The sequence below is a fragment of the Mytilus californianus genome, unplaced genomic scaffold, assembly GCF_021869535.1.
Source record: "Mytilus californianus isolate M0D057914Y unplaced genomic scaffold, xbMytCali1.0.p SCAF_9, whole genome shotgun sequence".
NCBI lineage: Eukaryota > Metazoa > Mollusca > Bivalvia > Mytilida > Mytilidae > Mytilus > Mytilus californianus.
Genome location: NW_026262745.1, coordinates 76,357,686 through 76,377,319, shown reverse-complemented (window position 1 = coordinate 76,377,319; position 19,634 = coordinate 76,357,686). Strand labels below are relative to the sequence as shown.

At 31.9% G+C, this 19,634-nt stretch overlaps 2 protein-coding genes across 2 annotated transcripts in view; one reads left to right on the top strand and one right to left on the bottom strand.

The window, feature by feature from the left end:
• Positions 1-19,634, top strand: part of LOC127714209 (heat shock 70 kDa protein 12A-like) — a 128,425-nt gene that overhangs the window by 56,160 nt on the left and 52,631 nt on the right. The gene's annotated exons all lie outside the window — the stretch shown is intronic.
• LOC127714211 (uncharacterized) overlaps positions 1-19,634 on the bottom strand; it is a 37,391-nt gene that overhangs the window by 16,857 nt on the left and 900 nt on the right. Inside the window, exons 2-6 of the mRNA XM_052220238.1 lie at positions 17,123-17,149; positions 10,638-10,664; positions 7,244-7,270; positions 3,855-3,881; positions 461-487 (exon numbers count right to left, since the gene is read on the bottom strand). The gene's annotated coding sequence lies outside the window, so the exon portion shown is untranslated. The remainder of the gene's footprint in view (positions 1-460; positions 488-3,854; positions 3,882-7,243; positions 7,271-10,637; positions 10,665-17,122; positions 17,150-19,634) is intronic.

Below are 19,634 nucleotides of genomic sequence, written 5' to 3'. Positions count from 1 at the left end.
CTGTCGCTAACATGATAAAATTAACATTATAGGATGACTGTTTCTAATACTGCTTGTGAAATTACACATAGTCGTCCTAATTGCAGTTTCTAATTCTCTCAAAGTCATTTTTTCTCGTCAAAGTAAATGTGCAATTTCACGGATTATCCGCATTTTTGATACGTTCAAATAGTAAATAATGACCATTTTTAACTTCCATCACCATACAATCTCACTTTTGAATGTTTGGTGTCGTATGATTCTCATATGATTTGTTGCAAACACCACATCGTCTTCATAATAAGTAAAACTATGAATTCGTTTATGGACATATAGTCAATCACAATAGATGGTCATCAATTTACACCGTACAAAAAGTACTCATTAACAAGATGATTCAACATTTAATAGCTAGTTTAATATATTTTGCGACAATATGTTTGAAACAATTGTAATTATATAGTAAAGATAAAGAACTTACCAGGTGTGATATTTGTTGTGCTAGATACTGAAAAATAAAGCATAGCATGGTACATATAGATTCTACCACTGCATCAAAGAGGGACGAAAGATACCAGGGGGACAGTCAAACTCATAGATCGAAAACAAACTGACAACGCCATGGCAAAAACAGAAAGACAAACAATATTACAGATGACACAACATAGAAAACCAAAGACTAAGCAACACGAACCCCACCAAAAACTGGGGGTGATCTCAAGTGCTCCGGAAGGGTTAGCAAATCCTGCTCCACAAGTGGCACCCGTCTAGTTGCTTATGTTATTACAAATCCGGTAAATAGTCTAATTCGGTAAGTCACATTCGTGAAAAAGGAGGGTATTGTAGTTACGACATAAGAAACATATTCGATATCATCTGTGAAACGGTTATTCCATAACGGTCAACCAACTCGTGACGTCGTCCGTAAAATTTACAAAGGGATGACTTCAACTTCACCATTTGGAACTCTTGGTTTAATAGCTTCCTAGTGAGCAGCAATCCTCTATCAAGGAAATCATGATAGGAAACACAAGCTCGGGAATATCGTATCAATTGGGAGATATATACTTTGTATGCAGGCGCTGCTGGAATGTTGCTACATAGAAATGGAAAGTTCACTATTGGGAAGCTGAAAACATCTCTTTTGTCGTAAAGTTTTGTTTTCAACCGACCCTCATTGTCAATTTCTAGATGTAAGTCAAGATATGAGACAGACTTAACTGTATCTGTAGTATCCTTTATCTCTAGTTCGATGGGAAAGATTCGTTCAACATAGTCACCAAATTTTGTATTATTTAGTGAGAGAACATCATCTATATAGCGGAACGTAGAGTTAAAGGATATTGCTAACTTCTTATCTTTCTTCCTAAGAAGTTCCTGTATGAAATCAGCCTCATAATAATAAAGAAACAAGTCGGCAAGAAGAGGGGCACAATTGGTTTCCATTGGAATTCCGACAGTCTGTTGAAAAACACGTCCTCCAAACGTAACAAATATGTTGTCAATCAAGAAATCAAGCATCTTGATAATGTCAGTTTCAGAGAATTTTTTGTTTGAATCAGAGTGATTCTTTACAAAGTAGGATGTATCCCTCCCCATGACAATATATATTTATCCACTCGAGACAGACAAATTTTAAAATTTAAAACGCGAGGCTCGCCGAGAGTGGATAAATATCGTATTGCAAGAGATTTGGTGGTGGAATCTGTTTCTCTAATGATTTTTAATCGATATACAGACAAATTTAATCCTTCGTTTCGAATGATCTGCAAAAAAGATGTGTTCTTAAGCTTCCTATGTGACGTCATCAGGCATGGTCGCCTTTTTTCATGACGTCACAATGGTAGTTTCAGAGGAGAGCAAGACAATTTTGACGTCATAATCGAATATTGACCAATGAAGAAATGAAATCAAACGAATCACACGTTGAATAAATAAAGATAATCAATAGGTCGGGAAAAGGATAAATCGAGTAAGAATTAGAGAAATAGTTATAACAGTACTAATTATAGATAATTTAACATTTGATGGCCTACAAGCGATCATAAATCCACCAAAGCTCTAAATTGTTTCTACATTTACACAACATCAACATTAATAAACACAAACAATCTATTAACAAATACAAGAACATGATTGAATTGCATTTTTTTACAGTTGCATGTATGTACCTTATTTGATATGATGATTGTCTTTCGTTCAAGAATACCCCGATTATAAAACAAAACATAACATTTAATCAAATTAATCAATTTCATTTGACTTGTACAAAAATAACCATATAGTCATAAACCAAGTGTTTTAGAGATTAATTATTAAAGATCTCTCGTCCTAGAATGAACTTCAAGTTTAGTTATTAGAAAATGAAGATGGAAATTATGCATGTTATGTAACATGTGTAAGTCCAACAAATTAGTTAAAGATTACTACTTCAAGCTAACTTCTAAAACAAAGTCCTTTATAGTTGACTTTGTCAATGGTAACATGTTTATAAAACTAATACGAAATGCCTTATGACTGAATCATGTACCAGTATAAAGGTATCATACTATTATTTAACACAAAAAGGATAAGGTTTATAATCTGATGGAAATTAAGGAAAAAAAGAAAATCTATATTGTCCAAAATAATGCATTTTTAATTTTTTTTTTATATATTTATATATATAAAATGACTGAATAATAGCCAACGATAAATCTTACGGGGCGATGGATCATATAATTATGATACAGTACACTACAAAATATAATATATAACCAGTCTAAAAGGGTACTACATCACCAAAAAATAACAATAAAATGAACAAATGTAACTATAAATATTTCGGATAACAGATATCCTTCATCAGTATGATCACGATGTAAAATAAATCCTATCAATCTATTCTGATTTTAAAACTATAGCAATCTTGATTTCTATACAAACAAACAGTTTTAAATTTCTGACAAATAACTATTCTGAACAGTATCAAGCTGATTTTTATATTCAACAAACGTGCATACATTGTATATCTATATATAAAAGAACGTTGATAATGTACAGGAACAATGTCTTAAACGCAGAAAGATGTCAAAATCTTCATTAGAATCATAACATCATTACATAACCATTCGTTTTAACTGATGTTTTTTGCAAAATGTATAACATGTGTCTGATAATTTCTAACTCATATAAATAAATTAAAATGAATTGATTTGAAACTTTCCATGTCAATTTGGCATAAATTCAAAAAACTTTAAATCAATTTCAATGTCCAAAGAGGATTAACCCTTCAACAAAGTGAAATTAATTACATTGATTCTGTACTACCATCAACCCAATAAATAAATATTTGAATTTGAGGTCTTTTCAACTAAAATTTACATTTCAAGGTAAAACACTAGGATAGAAAATAATGCCACCTGCTTGTAAAGACTCTGTCGCTGACATGATAAAATTAACATTATACGATGACTGTTTCTAATACTGCTTTTGAAATTACACATAGTCGTCCTAATTGCAAATTCTAATTCTCTCAAAGTCATTTTTCTCGTCAAAGTAAATGTGCAATTTCACGGATTATCCGCATTTTTGATACGTTCAAATAGTAAATAATGACCATTTTTAACTTCTTTCTCCATACAATCTCACTTTTGCATGTTTGGTGTCGTATGATTCTCATATGATTTGTTGCAAACACCACATCGTCTTCATATTAAGTAAAACTATGAATTCGTTTATGGACATATAGTCAATCACAAAAGATGGTCATCATTTAACACCAAACAAGAAGTACTCATTAACCTGATGATTCAACACTTAATAGCTAGTTTAATATATTTTGCGACAATATGTTTGAAACAATTGCAATTATATAGTAAAGATAAAGAACTTACCAGGTGTGATATCTGTTGTGCTAGATACTGAAAAATAAAGCATAGCATGGTACATATAGATTCTACTACTGCGTCAAAGAGGGACGAAAGATACCAGAGGGACAGTCAAACTCATAGATCGAAAACAAACTGACAACGCCATGGCAAAAACAAAAAGACAAACAATAGCACAGATGACACAACATAGAAAACCAAAACCTAAGCAACACGAACCCACCAAAAACTTGGGGTGATCTCAGGTGCTCCGGAAAAGTAAGCAGATTCTGCTTCACATGTGGCACCCGTCGTGTTGCTTATGTTATTACAAATCCGGTAAATAGTCTAATTCGGTAAGTCACATTCGTGAAAAGGGAGGGTATTGTAGTTACGACATAAGGAACATATCCGATATCATCTGTGAAACGGTTATTTCATAACAGTCAACCAACTCGTGATGGCGTCCGTAAAATTTACAAAGGGATGACTTCAACTTCACCATTTGGAACTCTTGGTTTAATAGCTTCCTTGTGAGCAGCAATCCTCTATCAAGGAAATCATGATAGGAAACACAAGTCCGGGAATATCGTATCAATTGGGAGATATATACTCTGTACGGAGGCGCTGCTGGAATGTTGCTACATAGAAATGGAAAGTTCACAATTAGGAAGCTGAAATCATCTCTTTTGTCGTAAAGTTTTGTTTTCAACCGACCCTCATTGTCAATAGCTAGATGTAAGTCAAGATATGAGGCAGACCTAACTGTATCTGTAGTATCCTTTATCTCTAGTTCGATGGGAAAGATTCGTTCAACATAGTCACCAAAATTTGTATTATTTAGTGGGAGAACATCATCTATTTAGCGGAACGTAGAGTTAAAGGATATTGCTAACGTCTTATCTTTCTTCCTAAGAAGTTCCTGTATGAAGTCAGCCTCATAATAATAAAGAAACAAGTCGGCAAGAAGAGGGGCACAATTGGTTTCCATTGGAATTCCAACAGTCTGTTGAAAAACACGTCTTCCAAACGTAACAAATATGTTGTCAATCAAGAAATCAAGCATCTTGATAATGTCAGTTTCAGAGAATTTTTGTTTGGAATCAGAGTGATTCTTTACAAAGTAGGATTTTTCCCTCCCCAAGACAAGATATATTTATCCACTCGAGACAGACGAATTTTCAAATTTAAAACGCGAGGCTCGCCGAGAGTGGATACATATCGTATTGCAAAGGATTTGGTGGTGGAATCTCTTTCTCTAATGATTTTTAATCGATATACAGACAAATTTAATCCTTCGTTTCGAATGATCTGCAAAAAAGATGTGTTCTTCCTATGTAACGTCATCATGCATGGTCGCCCTTTTTTATGACGTCACAATGGTAGTTTCAGAGGAGAGCAAGACAATTTTGACGTCAAAATCGAATATTGACCAATGAAGAAATGAAATCAAACGAATCACACGTTGATTAATTAAAGATAATCAATAGGTCGGGAAAAGGATAAATCGAGTAAGAATTAGAGAAATAGTTATAACAGTACCAATTATAGATAAATTAGCAATTAATGGCTACAAGCGATCATAAATCCACCAAAGCTCTAAATTGTTTCTACATTTACACAACATCAACATTAATAAACACAAACAATCTATAAACAAATACAAGAACAAGATCGAATTGCCTTTTTTTACAGTTGCATGTATGTACCTTATTTGATATGATGATTGTCTTTCGTTCAAGAATACCCCGATTATAAAACAAAACATAACATTTAATCAAATGAATCAATTTCATTTGACTTGTACAAAAATAACCGTATAGACATAAACCAAGTGTTTTAGAGATTAATTATTAAAGATCTCTCGTCCTAGAATAAACTTCAAGTTTAGTTATTAGAAAATGAAGATGGAAATTATGCATGTTATGTAACATGTGTAAGTCCAAGAAATTAGTTAAAGATTACTACTTCAAGCTAACTTCTAAAACAAAGTCCTTTATAGTTGTATTTGTCAATGGTAACATGTTTATAAAACTAATACGAAATGCCTTATGACTGAATCATGTACCAGTATAAAGGTATCATACCAGTATTTAAAACAAAAAGGATAAGGTTTATAATCTGATGATAATTAAGGAAAAAAAGAAAATCTCTATTGTCAAAAATAATGCATTTTTAATTTTTTTTTTTTATATATTTATATATATAAAATGACTGAATAATAGCCAACGATAAATCTTACGGGGCGATGGATCATATAATTATTATACAGTACACTACAAAATATAATATATAACCAGTCTAAAAGGGTACTACATCACCAAAAAATAACAATAAAATGAACAAATGTAACTATAAATATTTCGGATAACAGATATCCTTCATCAGTATGATCACGATGTAAAATAAATCCTATCAATCTATTCTGATTTTAAAACTATAGCAATCTTGATTTCTATACAAACAAACAGTTTTAAATTTCTGACAAATAACTATTCTGAACAGTATCAAGCTGATTTTCATATTCAACAAACGTGCATACATTGTATATCTATATATAAAAGAACGTTGATAATGTACAGGAACAATGTTTTAAACGCAGAAAGATATCAAAATCTTCATTAGAATCATAACATCATTACATAACCATTCGTTTTAACTGATGTTTTTTGCAAAATGTATAACATGTGTCTGATAATTTCTAACTCATACAAATAAATTAAAATGAATTGATTTGAAACTTTCCATGTCAATTTGGCATAAATTCAAAAACTTTATATCAATTTCAATGTCCAAAGAGGATTAACCCTTCAACAAAGTGAAATTAATTACATTGATTCTGTACTACCATCAACCCAATAAATAAATATTTGAATTTGAGGTCTTTTCAACTAAAATTTACATTTCAAGGTAAAAACATTAGGATAGAAAATAATGCCACCTGCTTGTAAAGACTCTGCCGCTGACATGAAAAAATTAACATTATATGATGACTGTTTCTAATACTGCTTTTGAAATTACACATAGTCGTCCTAATTGCAAATTCTAATTCTCTCAAAGTAATTTTTTCTCGTCAAAGTAAATGTGCAATTTCACGGATTATCCGCATTTTTGAAACGTTCAAATAGTAAATAATGACCATTTTTAACTTCTATCTCCATACAATCTCACTTTTGCATGTTTGGTGTCGTATGATTCTCATTTGATTTGTTGCAAACACCACATCGTCTTCATATTAAGTAAAACTATGAATTCGTTTATGGACATATAGTCAATCACAATAGATGGTCATCAATTTACACCGTATAAAAAGTACTCATTAACAAGATGATTCAACATTTAATAGCTAGTTTCATATATTTTGCGACAATATGTTTTAAACAATTGTAATTATATAGTAAAGATAAAGAACTTACCAGGTGTGATATTTGTTGTGCTAGATACTGAAAAATAAAGCATAGCATGGTACATATAGATTCTACCACTGCATCAAAGAGGGACGAAAGATACCAGAGAGACAGTCAAACTCATAGATCGAAAACAAACTGACAACGCCATGGCAAAAACAAAAAGACAAACAATAGCACAGATGACACAACATAGAAAACCAAAGACTAAGCAACACGAACCCACCAAAAACTTGGGGTGATCTCAGGTGCTCCGGAAGAGTAAGCAGATCCTGCTCCACATGTGGCACCCGTCGTGTTGCTTATGTTATTACAAATCCGGTAAATAGTCTAATTCGGTAAGTCACATTCGTGAAAAGGGAGGGTATTGTAGTTACGACATAAGAAAGATATCCGATATCATCTGTGAAACGGTTATTCCATAACGGTCAACCAACTCGTCATGGCGTCCGTAAAATTTACGAAGGGGTGACTTCAACTTCACCATTTGGAACTCTTGGTTTAATAGCTTCCTTGTGAGCAGCAATCCTTTATCAAGGAAATCATGATAGGAAACACAAGCCCGGGAATATCGTATCAATTGGGAGATATATACTTTGTATGCAGGCGCTGCTGGAATGTTGCTACATAGAAATGGAAAGTTCACTATTGGGAAGCTGAAAACATCTCTTTTGTCGTAAAGTTTTGTTTTCAACCGACCCTCATTGTCAATTTCTAGATGTAAGTCAAGATATGAGACAGACTTAACTGTATCTGTAGTATCCTTTATCTCTAGTTCGATGGGAAAGATTCTTTCAACATAGTCACCAAATTTTGTATTATTTAGTGAGAGAACATCATCTATATAGCGGAACGTACAGTTAAAGGATATTGCTAACTTCTTATCTTTCTTCCTAAGAAGTTCCTGTATGAAATTAGCCTCATAATAATAAAGAAACAAGTCGGCAAGAAGAGGGGCACAATTGGTTTCCATTGGAATTCCGCTAGTCTGTTGAAAAACACGTCCTACAAACGTAACAAATATGTTGTCAATCAAGAAATCAAGCATCTTGATAATGTCAGTTTCAGAGAATTTTTTGTTTGAATCAGAGTGATTCTTTACAAAGTAGGATGTATCCCTCCCCAAGACAAGATATATTTATCCACTCGAGACAGACACATTTTAAAATTTAAAACGCGAGGCTCGCCGAGAGTGGATAAATATCGTATTGCAAGAGATTTGGTGGTGGAATCTGTTTCTCTAATGATTTTTAATCGATATACAGACAAATTTAATCCTTCGTTTCGAATGATCTGCACAAAAGATGTATTCTTAAGCTTCCTATGTGACGTCATCAGGCATGGTCGCCTTTTTTCATGACGTCACAATGGTAGTTTCAGAGGAGAGCAAGACAATTTTGACGTCATCATCGAATATTGACCAATAAAGAAATGAAATCAAACGAATCACACGTTGAATAAATAAAGATAATCAATAGGTCGGGAAAAGGATAAATCGAGTAAGAATTAGAGAAATAGTTATAACAGTACCAATTATAGATAATTTAACATTTGATGGCCTACAAGCGATCATAAATCCACCAAAGCTCTAAATTGTTTCTACACTTACACAACATCAACATTAATAAACACAAACAATCTATTAACAAATACAAGAACAAGATTGAATTGCATGTTTTTTTCAGTTGCATGTATGTACCCTATTTGATATGATGACTGTCTTTCGTTCAAGAATACCCCGATTATAAAACAAAACAAAACATTTAATCAAATTAATCAATTTCATTTGACTTGTACAAAAATAACCGTATAGACATAAACCAAGTGTTTTAGAGATTAATTATTAAAGATCTCTCGTCCTAGAATAAACTTCAAGTTTAGTTATTAGAAAATGAAGATGGAAATTTTGCATGTTATGTAACATGTGTAAGTCCAAGAAATTAGTTAAAGATTACTACTTCAAGCTAACTTCTAAAACAAAGTCCTTTATAGTTGTATTTGTCAATGGTAACATGTTTATAAAACTAATACGAAATGCCTTATGACTGAATCATGTACCAGTATAAAGGTATCATACCATTATTTAAAACAAAAAGGATAAAGTTTATAATTTGATGGAAATTAAGGAAAAAAAGAAAATCTATATTGTCCAAAATAATGCATTTTTTTTTTTTTTTATATATTTATATATATAAAATGACTGAATAATAGCCAACGATAAATCTTACGGGGCGATGGATCATATAATTATGATACAGTACACTACAAAATATAATATATAACCAGTCTAAAAGGGTACAACATCACCACAAAATAACAATAAAATGAACAAATGTAACTATAAATATTTCGGATAGCAGATATCCTTCATCAGTATGATCACGATGTAAAATAAATCCTTTCAATCTATTCTGATTTTAAAACTATAGCAATCTTGATTTCTATACAAACAAACAGTTTTAAATTTCTGACAAATAACTATTCTGAACAGTATCAAGCTGATTTTTATATTCAACAAACGTGCATCCATTGTATATCTATATATAAAAGAACGTTGATAATGTACAGGAACAATGTTTTAAACGCAGAAAGATGTCAAAATCTTCATTAGAATCATAACATCATTACATAACCATTCGTTTTAACTGATGTTTTTTGCAAAATGTATAACATGTGTCTGATAATTTCTAACTCATATAAATAAATTAAAATGAATTGATTTGAAACTTTCCATGTCAATTTGGCATAAATTCAAAAACTTTATATCAATTTCAATGTCCAAAGAGATTAATGCCCTTCAACAAAGTGAATTTAATTACATTGATTCTGTACTACTATCAACCCAATAAATAAATATTTGAATTTGAGGTCTTTTCAACTAAAATTTACATTTCAAGGTAAAAACATTAGGATAGAAAATAATGCCACCTGCTTGTAAAGACTCTGCCGCTGACATGATAAAATTAACATTATACGATGACTGTTTCTAATACTGCTTTTGAAATTACACATAGTCGTCCTAATTGCAAATTCTAATTCTCTCAAAGTAATTTTTTCTCGTCAAAGTAAATGTGCAATTTCACGGATTATCCGCATTTTTGATACGTTCAAATAGTAAATAATGACCATTTTTAACTTCTATCTCAATACAATCTCACTTTTGCATGTTTGGTGTCGTATGATTCTCATATGATTTGTTGCAAACACCACATCGTCTTCATATTAAGTAAAACTATGAATTCGTTTATGGACATATAGTCAATCACAATAGATGGTCATCAATTTACACCGTATAAAAAGTACTCATTAACAAGATCATTCAACATTTAATAGCTAGTTTAATATATTTTGCGACAATATGTTTGAAACAATTGTAATTATATAGTAAAGATAAAGAACTTACCAGGTGTGATATTTGTTGTGCTAGATACTGAAAAATAAAGCATAGCATGGTACATATAGATTCTACCACTGCATCAAAGAGGGACGAAAGATACCAGAGGGACAGTCATACTCATAGATCGAAAACAAACTGACAACGCCATGGCAAAAACAAAAAGACAAACAATATTACAGATGACACAACATAGAAAACCAAAGACTAAGCAACACGAACCCTACAAAAAACTGGGGCTGATCTCAGAGCTCCGGAAGGGTTAGCAGATCATGCTCCACAAGTGGCACCCGTCGTGTTGCTTATGTTATTACAAATCCGGTAAATAGTCTAATTCGGTAAGTCACATTCGTGAAAAGGGAGGGTATTATAGTTACGACATAAGAAAGATATCCGATATCATCTGTGAAACGGTTATTCCATAACGGTCAACCAACTCGTCATGGCGTCCGTAAAATTTACGAAGGGATGACTTCAACTTCACCATTTGGAACTCTTTGTTTAATAGCTTCCTTGTGAGCAGCAATCCTTTATCAAGGAAATCATGATAGGAAACACAAGCCCGGGAATATCGTATCAATTGGGAGATATATACTTTGTATGCAGGCGCTGCTGGAATGTTGCTACATAGAAATGGACAGTTCACTATTGGGAAGCTGAAAACATCTCTTTTGTCGTAAAGTTTTGTTTTCAACCGACCCTCATTGTCAATTTCTAGATGTAAGTCAAGATATGAGACAGACTTAACTGTATCTGTGGTATCCTTTATCTCTAGTTCGATGGGAAAGATTCGTTCAACATAGTCACCAAATTTTGTATTATTTAGTGAGAAAACATCATCTATATAGCGGAACGTAGAGTTAAAGGATATTGCTAACTTCTTATCTTTCTTCCTAAGAAGTTCCTATATGAAGTCAGCCTCATAATAATAAAGAAACAAGTCGGCAAGAAGAGGGGCACAATTGGTTTCCATTGGAATTCCGCTAGTCTGTGGAAAAACACGTCCTCCAAACGTAACAAATATGTTGTCAATCAAGAAATCAAGCATCTTGATAATGTCAGTTTCAGAGAATTTTTTGTTTGAATCAGAGTGATTCTTTACAAAGTAGGATGTATCCCTCCCCAAGACAAGATATATTTATCCACTCGAGACAGACAAATTTTCAAATTTAAAACGCGAGGCTCGCCGAGAGTGGATAAATATTGTATTGCAAGAGATTTGGTGGTGGAATCTGTTTCTCTAATGATTTTTAATCGATATACAGACAAATTTAATCCTTCGTTTCGAATGATTTGCAAAAAAGATGTGTTCTTAATCTTCCTATGTGACGTCATCAGGCATGGTCGCCTTTTTTCATGACGTCACAATGGTAGTTTCAGAGGAGAGCAAGACAATTTTGACGTCATAATCGAATATTGACCAATGAAGAAATGAAATCAAACGAATCACACGTTGAATAAATAAAGATAATCAATAGGTCGGGAAAAGGATAAATCGAGTAAGAATTAGAGAAATAGTTAAAACAGTACCAATTATAGATAATTTAACATTTGATGGCCTACAAGCGATCATAAATCCACCAAAGCTCTAAATTGTTTCTACATTTACACAACATCAACATTAATAAACACAAACAATCTACTGTGGATTCATTGTTATTCGTGGTATACCAATTTTCGTGGGTTTCGTGGGTCACAGCGAACCACGAATTTAAGAATTCAACGAAGAATAATCCCGAGAAATGTGTATGGAGTCGGATGTTTATTTCCGGTTATGTTATGCAGTTCTAGTATAGTGTTGACAAGCGATAAACATTGTAACATAACACGCGTTTTTAACGATAGAAGATACAAGTATTTTGATTAAATCAATAATAAATATATCGAATATCAGTGATACTTTACTTTTTAAAAATTGATTAAAACTGTTCATGGAAAATAACTGCAAGTTGTTAATTACCGTGTCATAGTTTGGTTTATTGGGGATTAAAAATCAATAGGATTAAGTACGGGGATATTGCCCGTAGGTAATATTGTTTATGACAGGAACATTTATTTTCACACCTTTTACTTATATGACTGTTTATTATATCGTGATTAGGGAAATGAGCTTTCAATCATAGAGTTTTGAATGCCTTATAAAATTCCGACAAGAATTTATAAATTGTAAAACAAACAAATAGTTAGTTGTCTCTGTTCATTATTGTAATAGAAGTTTTCAATGAACCCTTTAATATAGAATGACCAAGCGCGGATTTTGACAATTCAAAACTTTTTCAATGAATTCCTTCTTTTTTGTTTGTTTCATTATTGACCAAACAAGGAGGTAATATGATCTCCTTAATCAAAAAGAAATCCACGAATTACGTATCTGATTTTTTTTTTTTGGAATCAGCGATCCACGAATTTACGTATACCACGAAACGTCTTTTTTTCTCTATCCACGAAAATTAATACCCACGAAAATAAATGAATCCACAGTATTAGCAAATACAAGAACAAGATTGAATTGCATGGTTTTTTTTTCAGTTGCATGTATGTACCCTATTTGATATGATGACTGTCTTTCGTTCAAGAATACCCCGATTATAAAACAAAACAAAACATTTAATCAAATTAATCAATTTCATTTGACTTGTACAAAAATAACCGTATAGACATATACCAAGTGTTTTAGAGATTAATTATTAAAGATCTCTCGTCCTAGAATAAACTTCAAGTTTAGTTATTAGAAAATGAAGATGGAAATTATGCATGTTATGTAACATGTGTAAGTCCAAGAAATTAGTTAAAGATTACTACTTCAAGCTAACTTCTAAAACAAAGTCCTTTATGGTTGACTTTGTCAATGGTAACATGTTTATAAAACTAATACGAAATGCCTTATGACTGAATCATGTACCAGTATAAAGGTATCATACCATTATTTAAAACAAAAAGGAAAAGGTTTATAATTTGATGGAAATTAAGGAAAAAAAGAAAATCTATATTGTCCAAAATAATGCATTTTTAATTTTTTTTTATATATTTATATATATAAAATGACTGAATAATAGCCAACGATAAATCTTACGGGGCGATGGATCATATAATTATGATACAGTACACTACAAAATATAATATATAGGTTGCAATTCTGTAAATATAGACAATGCAATTTCCCATAGGAACTCCCTTTGCGGCTAAAACTGTGACACTTTTACTATGAATTTTTCTGAAAAATAATATCCTAGAACGGAAAGTTTATATGCACTACTATTTTATTCAAAGGTCAAAATATAGGGCAGTGCGGCATATTTTCAACATTTATATGCCCTGAACTTCTAAGAGTTTAAACTTATACTAAAATTCTATACTACCCTTACCTCCATTTTTCGACCTCCTAAGAATTAAAATTTAGGCGCTACCATGTTTTTCTATACTGGTTAAATTCCCAAGTGATGTCTCTATGAGATGAAACACAGAGATCATAAATGGGAACCAGTACGTTAACAAATAAGCATATCTATGAATATTATATATCTCCCCAAAAGAGGCGTGGTTTGAGAAACAGCTGTATTTACAAAGTGCAACCTATACAAACATTTATTCAAATAGAAAACTCTCTAAAATCACTTTTTCTCACAACAATACTTATTTATCAGAATTATAGCCTTAAAGAAATCACTGCATATACTCTAAGTTTCCTTTTACAGTACATTTTATACACCTACCCCTGTTTCAATTTTTTAAAGAATTTGAAAACAAGACTTTAATTATTGCCAGCTTACCCTATGTGCATGTTTTCTGACATGAACTGTCTAAAACCTGTTTGAAACTATTTTGATAACAAATTGAAAGCATTTTAAAATACTATAAATGTAATGCTTAGTAGTTAATCATTCCAACATTCAAGATTATACAAAGTATCCAATCCTGCCTGTGTCTACAGTCCACATCTTACTGTATGCCTATTTGTCAATGAAAGTTCTCAATTTCTGCCTCAAATGGTCAGTTTAGAATTCATGTTACAACAGTATCATCCCTAACCATATATCTAACATAAGTTAGTTAATATATGAACTAGAAGTGTTTAAACAAAGCCATATTTGTAAAAGTTGTATTTATGAAGATATCAGTCTGGTGCATAAATTCACTAAAAGTTTGATAGAAATGACTGCTAACATCTGATTTTTGCATAACTTCCTAGCACAGTTATTGTTTTCTTTACAAAAGACCTTTAAAATAATAAAATCATAGCATTTAGAAGTTAGATTATCTGTTTTATGACCCAGGGGGAGGCATTTTTCTCTGTTTTTTGCCCCTGGGGCCTCACATTTCCTAAATTTTTTCCATGTTTCTAGCAATGTGGAATATTTAGTACATATTTTGGATAGAACACACTCTTGTAAGTTTTATTGAGGTCTTTTGTACTTTTTATGCCGCGGTCACAAAAAAGCACATTTAGGTGTTACGGCTTACTTTTGGGTTATCGACAGGACAAAAACACCCCACCAAAAATATGTAAGAAGGATCAATGAGTTGCAATGACTGCGAAGTGTAAATCTAAGCACTTCTAAACAATTTAAATTTCAAAAAGGCATATTTTATGAATTTATTTTTAACTCATGGCTTTAAGTAAACAATGCATACTGTAAACTGTGAATTTATGCTGACTCATCATAGTTAAGGCCCAGGATTTTCTCAATCTTCATGAAATATTTATAAAACTTCATATTTGAGTTAAATTCTCCACAATCTCTGAGATAAACGAGATTTTATGAAATTCTGTATGTTCTAATTTTTAACCCTATATAGGTTGCAATTCTGTAAATATAGACAATTCAATTTCCCATAGGAACTCCCTTTGCGGCTAAAACTGTGACACTTTTACTATGAAGTTTTGTGAAAAATAATATCCTAGAACGGAAAGTTTATATGCACTACTATTTTATTCAAAGGTCAAAATATAGGGCTGTGCGGCATATTTTCAACATTTATATGCCCTGAACTTCTAAGAGTTTAAACTTATACTAAAATTCTATACTACCCTTACCTCCATTTTTGGACCTCCTAAGAATTAAAATTTAGGCGCTACCATGTTTTTCTATACTGGTTACATTCCCAAGTGATGTCTCTATGAGATGAAACACAGAGATCATAAATGGGAACCAGTACGTTAACAAATTAACATATCTATGAATATTATATATCTCCCCAAAAGAGGCGTGGTTTGAGAAACAGCTGTATTTACAAAGTGCAACCTATAAAAAGTCTAAAAGGGTACTACATCACCAAAAAATAACAATAAAATGAACAAATGTAACTATAAATATTTCGGATAACAGATATCCTTCATCAGTATGATCACGATGTAAAATAAATCCTATCAATCTATTCTGATTATAAAACTATAGCAATCTTGATTTCAATACAAACAAACAGTTTTAAATTTCTGACAAATAACTACTCTGAACAGTATCAAGCTGATTTTTATATTCAACAAACGTGCATTAGAATCATAACATCATTACATAACCATTCGTTTTAACTGATGTTTTTTGCAAAATGTATAACATGTGTCTGATAATTTCTAACTCATATAAATAAATTAAAATGAATTGATTTGAAACTGTCCATGTCAATTTGGCATAAATTCAAAAACTTTATATCAATTTCAATGTCCAAAGAGGATTAACCCTTCAACAAAGTGAAATTAATTACATTGATTCTGTACTACCATCAACCCAATAAATAAATATTAGAATTTGAGGTCTTTTCAACTAAAATTTACATTTCAAGGTAAAACACTAGGATAGAAAATAATGCCACCTGCTTGTGAAGACTCTGCCGCTGACATGATAAAATTAACATTATACGATGACTGTTTCTAATACTGCTTTTGAAATTATACATAGTCGTCCTAATTGCAAATTCTAATTCTCTCAGAGTCATTTTTCTCGTCAAAGTACTGTAAATTCAGAAATTATTGCGAGATTTTTATTAATGCGAATAATGCGACTAGGTGAGTATCGCAATAATAAGAACTCGCATTTTGATAACTAAAACATAGATCTGTATGTAGATTTTTCTGAAATGGCAATAATTAAACTCCTATTCTTGTCCATTTTTGAAAAATCGCAATAATAAATGAACGCTATAATTTCTGAATTTACAGTAAATGTGCAATATCACGGATTATCCGCATTTTTGATACGTTCAAATAGTAAATAATGACCATTTTTAACTTCTTTCTCCATACAATCTCACTTTTGCATGTTTGGTGTCGTATGATTCTCATATGATTTGTTGCAAACACCACATCGTCTTCATATTAAGTAAAACTATGAATTCGTTTATGGACATATAGTCAATCACAATAGATGGTCATCATTTAACACCAAACAAGAAGTACTCATTATCAAGATGATTCAACACTTAATAGCTAATTTAATATATTTTGCGACAATATGTTTGAAACAATTGTGATTATATAGTAAAGATAAAGAACTTACCAGGTGTGATATCTGTTGTGCTAGATACTGAAAAATAAAGCATAGCATGGTACATAAAGATTCTACTACTGCATCAAAGAGGGACGAAAGATACCAGAGGAACAGTCAAACTCATAGATCGAAAACAAACTGACAACGCCATGGCAAAAACAAAAAGACAAACAATAGTACAGATAACACAACATAGAAAACCAAAGACTAAGCAACACGAACCCCACAAAAAACTGGGGGTGATCTCAGGTGCTCCGGAAGGGTTAGCAGATCCTGCTCCACAAGTGGCACCCGTCTAGTTGCTTATGTTATTACAAATCCGGTAAATAGTCTAATTCGGTAAGTCACATTCGTGAAAAGGGAGGGTATTGTAGTTACGACATAAGAAACATATCCGATATCATCTGTGAAACGGTTATTCCATAACGGTCAACCAACTCGTGACGGCGTCCGTAAAATTTACAAAGGGATGACTTCAACTTCACCATTTGGAACTCTTGATTTAATAGCTTCCTAGTGAGCAGCAATCCTCTATCAAGGAAATCATGATAGGAAACACAAGCCCGGGAATATCGTATCAATTGGGAGATGTATACTTTGTACGCAGGCGCTGCTGGAATGTTGCTACATAGAAATGGAAAGTTCACTATTGGGAAGCTGAAAACATCTCTTTTGTCGTAAAGTTTTGTTTTCAACCGACCCTCATTGTCAATTTCTAGATGTTAGTCAAGATATGAGACAGACTTAACTGTATCTGTAGTATTCTTTATCTCTAGTTCGATGGGAAAGATTCGTTCAACATAGTCACCAAATTTTGTATTATTTAGTGAGAGAACATCATCTATATAGCGGAACGTAGAGTTAAAGGATATTGCTAACTTCTTATCTTTCTTCCTAAGAAGTTCCTGTATGAAATCAGCCTCATAATAATAAAGAAACAAGTCGGCAAGAAGAGGGGCACAATTGGTTTCCATTGGAATTCCGACAGTCTGTTGAAAAACACGTCCTCCAAACGTAACAAATATGTTGTCAATCAAGAAATTAAGCATCTTGATAATGTCAGTTTCAGAGATTTTTTTGTTTGAATCAGAGTGATTCTTTACAAAGTAGGATGTATCCCTCCCCAAGACAAGATATATTTATCCACTCGAGACAGACAAATTTTCAAATTTAAAACGCGAGGCTCGCCGAGAGTGGATAAATATCGTATTGCAAGAGATTTGGTGGTGGAATCTGTTTCTCTAATGATTTTTAATCGATATACAGACAAATTTAATCCTTCGTTTCGAATGATCTGCAAAAAAGATGTGTTCTTAAGCTTCCTGTGACGTCATCAGGCATGGTCGCCTTTTTTCATGACGTCACAATGGTAGTTTCAGAGGAGAGCAAGACAATTTTGACGTCATAATCGAATATTGACCAATGAAGAAATGAAATCAAACGAATCACACGTTAAATAAATAAGGATAATCAATAGGTCAGGAAAGGATAAATCGAGTAAGAATTAGAGAAATAGTTATAACAGTACCAATTATAGATAATTTAACATTTGATGGCCTACAAGCGATCATAAATCCACCAAAACTCTAAATTGTTTCTACATTTACACAACATCAACATTAATAAACACAAACAATCTATTAACAAATACAAGAACAAGATTGAATTGCATGTTTTTTTCAGTTGCATTTATGTACCCTATTTGATATGATGACTGTCTTTCGTTCAAGAATACCCCGATTATAAAACAAAACAAAATATTTAATCAAATTAATCAATTTCATTTGACTTGTACAAAAATAACCGTATAGACATAAACCAAGTGTTTTAGAGATTAATTATTAAAGATCTCTCGTCCTAGAATAAACTTCAAGTTTAGTTATTAGAAAATCAAGATGGAAATTATGCATGTTATGTAACATGTGTAAGTCCAACAAATTAGTTAAAGATTACTACTTCAAGCTAACTTCTAAAACAAAGCCCTTTATAGTTGTATTTGTCAATGGTAACATGTTTATAAAACTAATACGAAATGCCTTATGACTGAATCATGTACCAGTATAAAGGTATCATACCATTATTTAAAACAAAAAGGATAAGGTTTATAATTTGATGGAAATTAAGGAAAAAAAGAAAATCTATATTGTCCAAAATAATGCATTTTTAATGTTTCTTTTATATATTTATATATATAAAATGACTGAATAATAGCCAAAGATAAATCTTACGGGGCGATGGATCATATAATTATGATACAGTACACTACAAAATATAATATATAACCAGTCTAAAAGGGTACTACATCACCAAAAAATAACAATAAAATGAACAAATGTAACTATATATATTTCGGATAACAGATATCCTTCATCAGTATGATCACGATGTAAAATAAATCCTATCAATCTATTCTGATTTTAAAACTATAGCAATCTTGATTTCTATACAAACAAACAGTTTTAAATTTCTGACAAATAACTATTCTGAACAGTATCAAGCTGATTTTCATATTCAACAAACG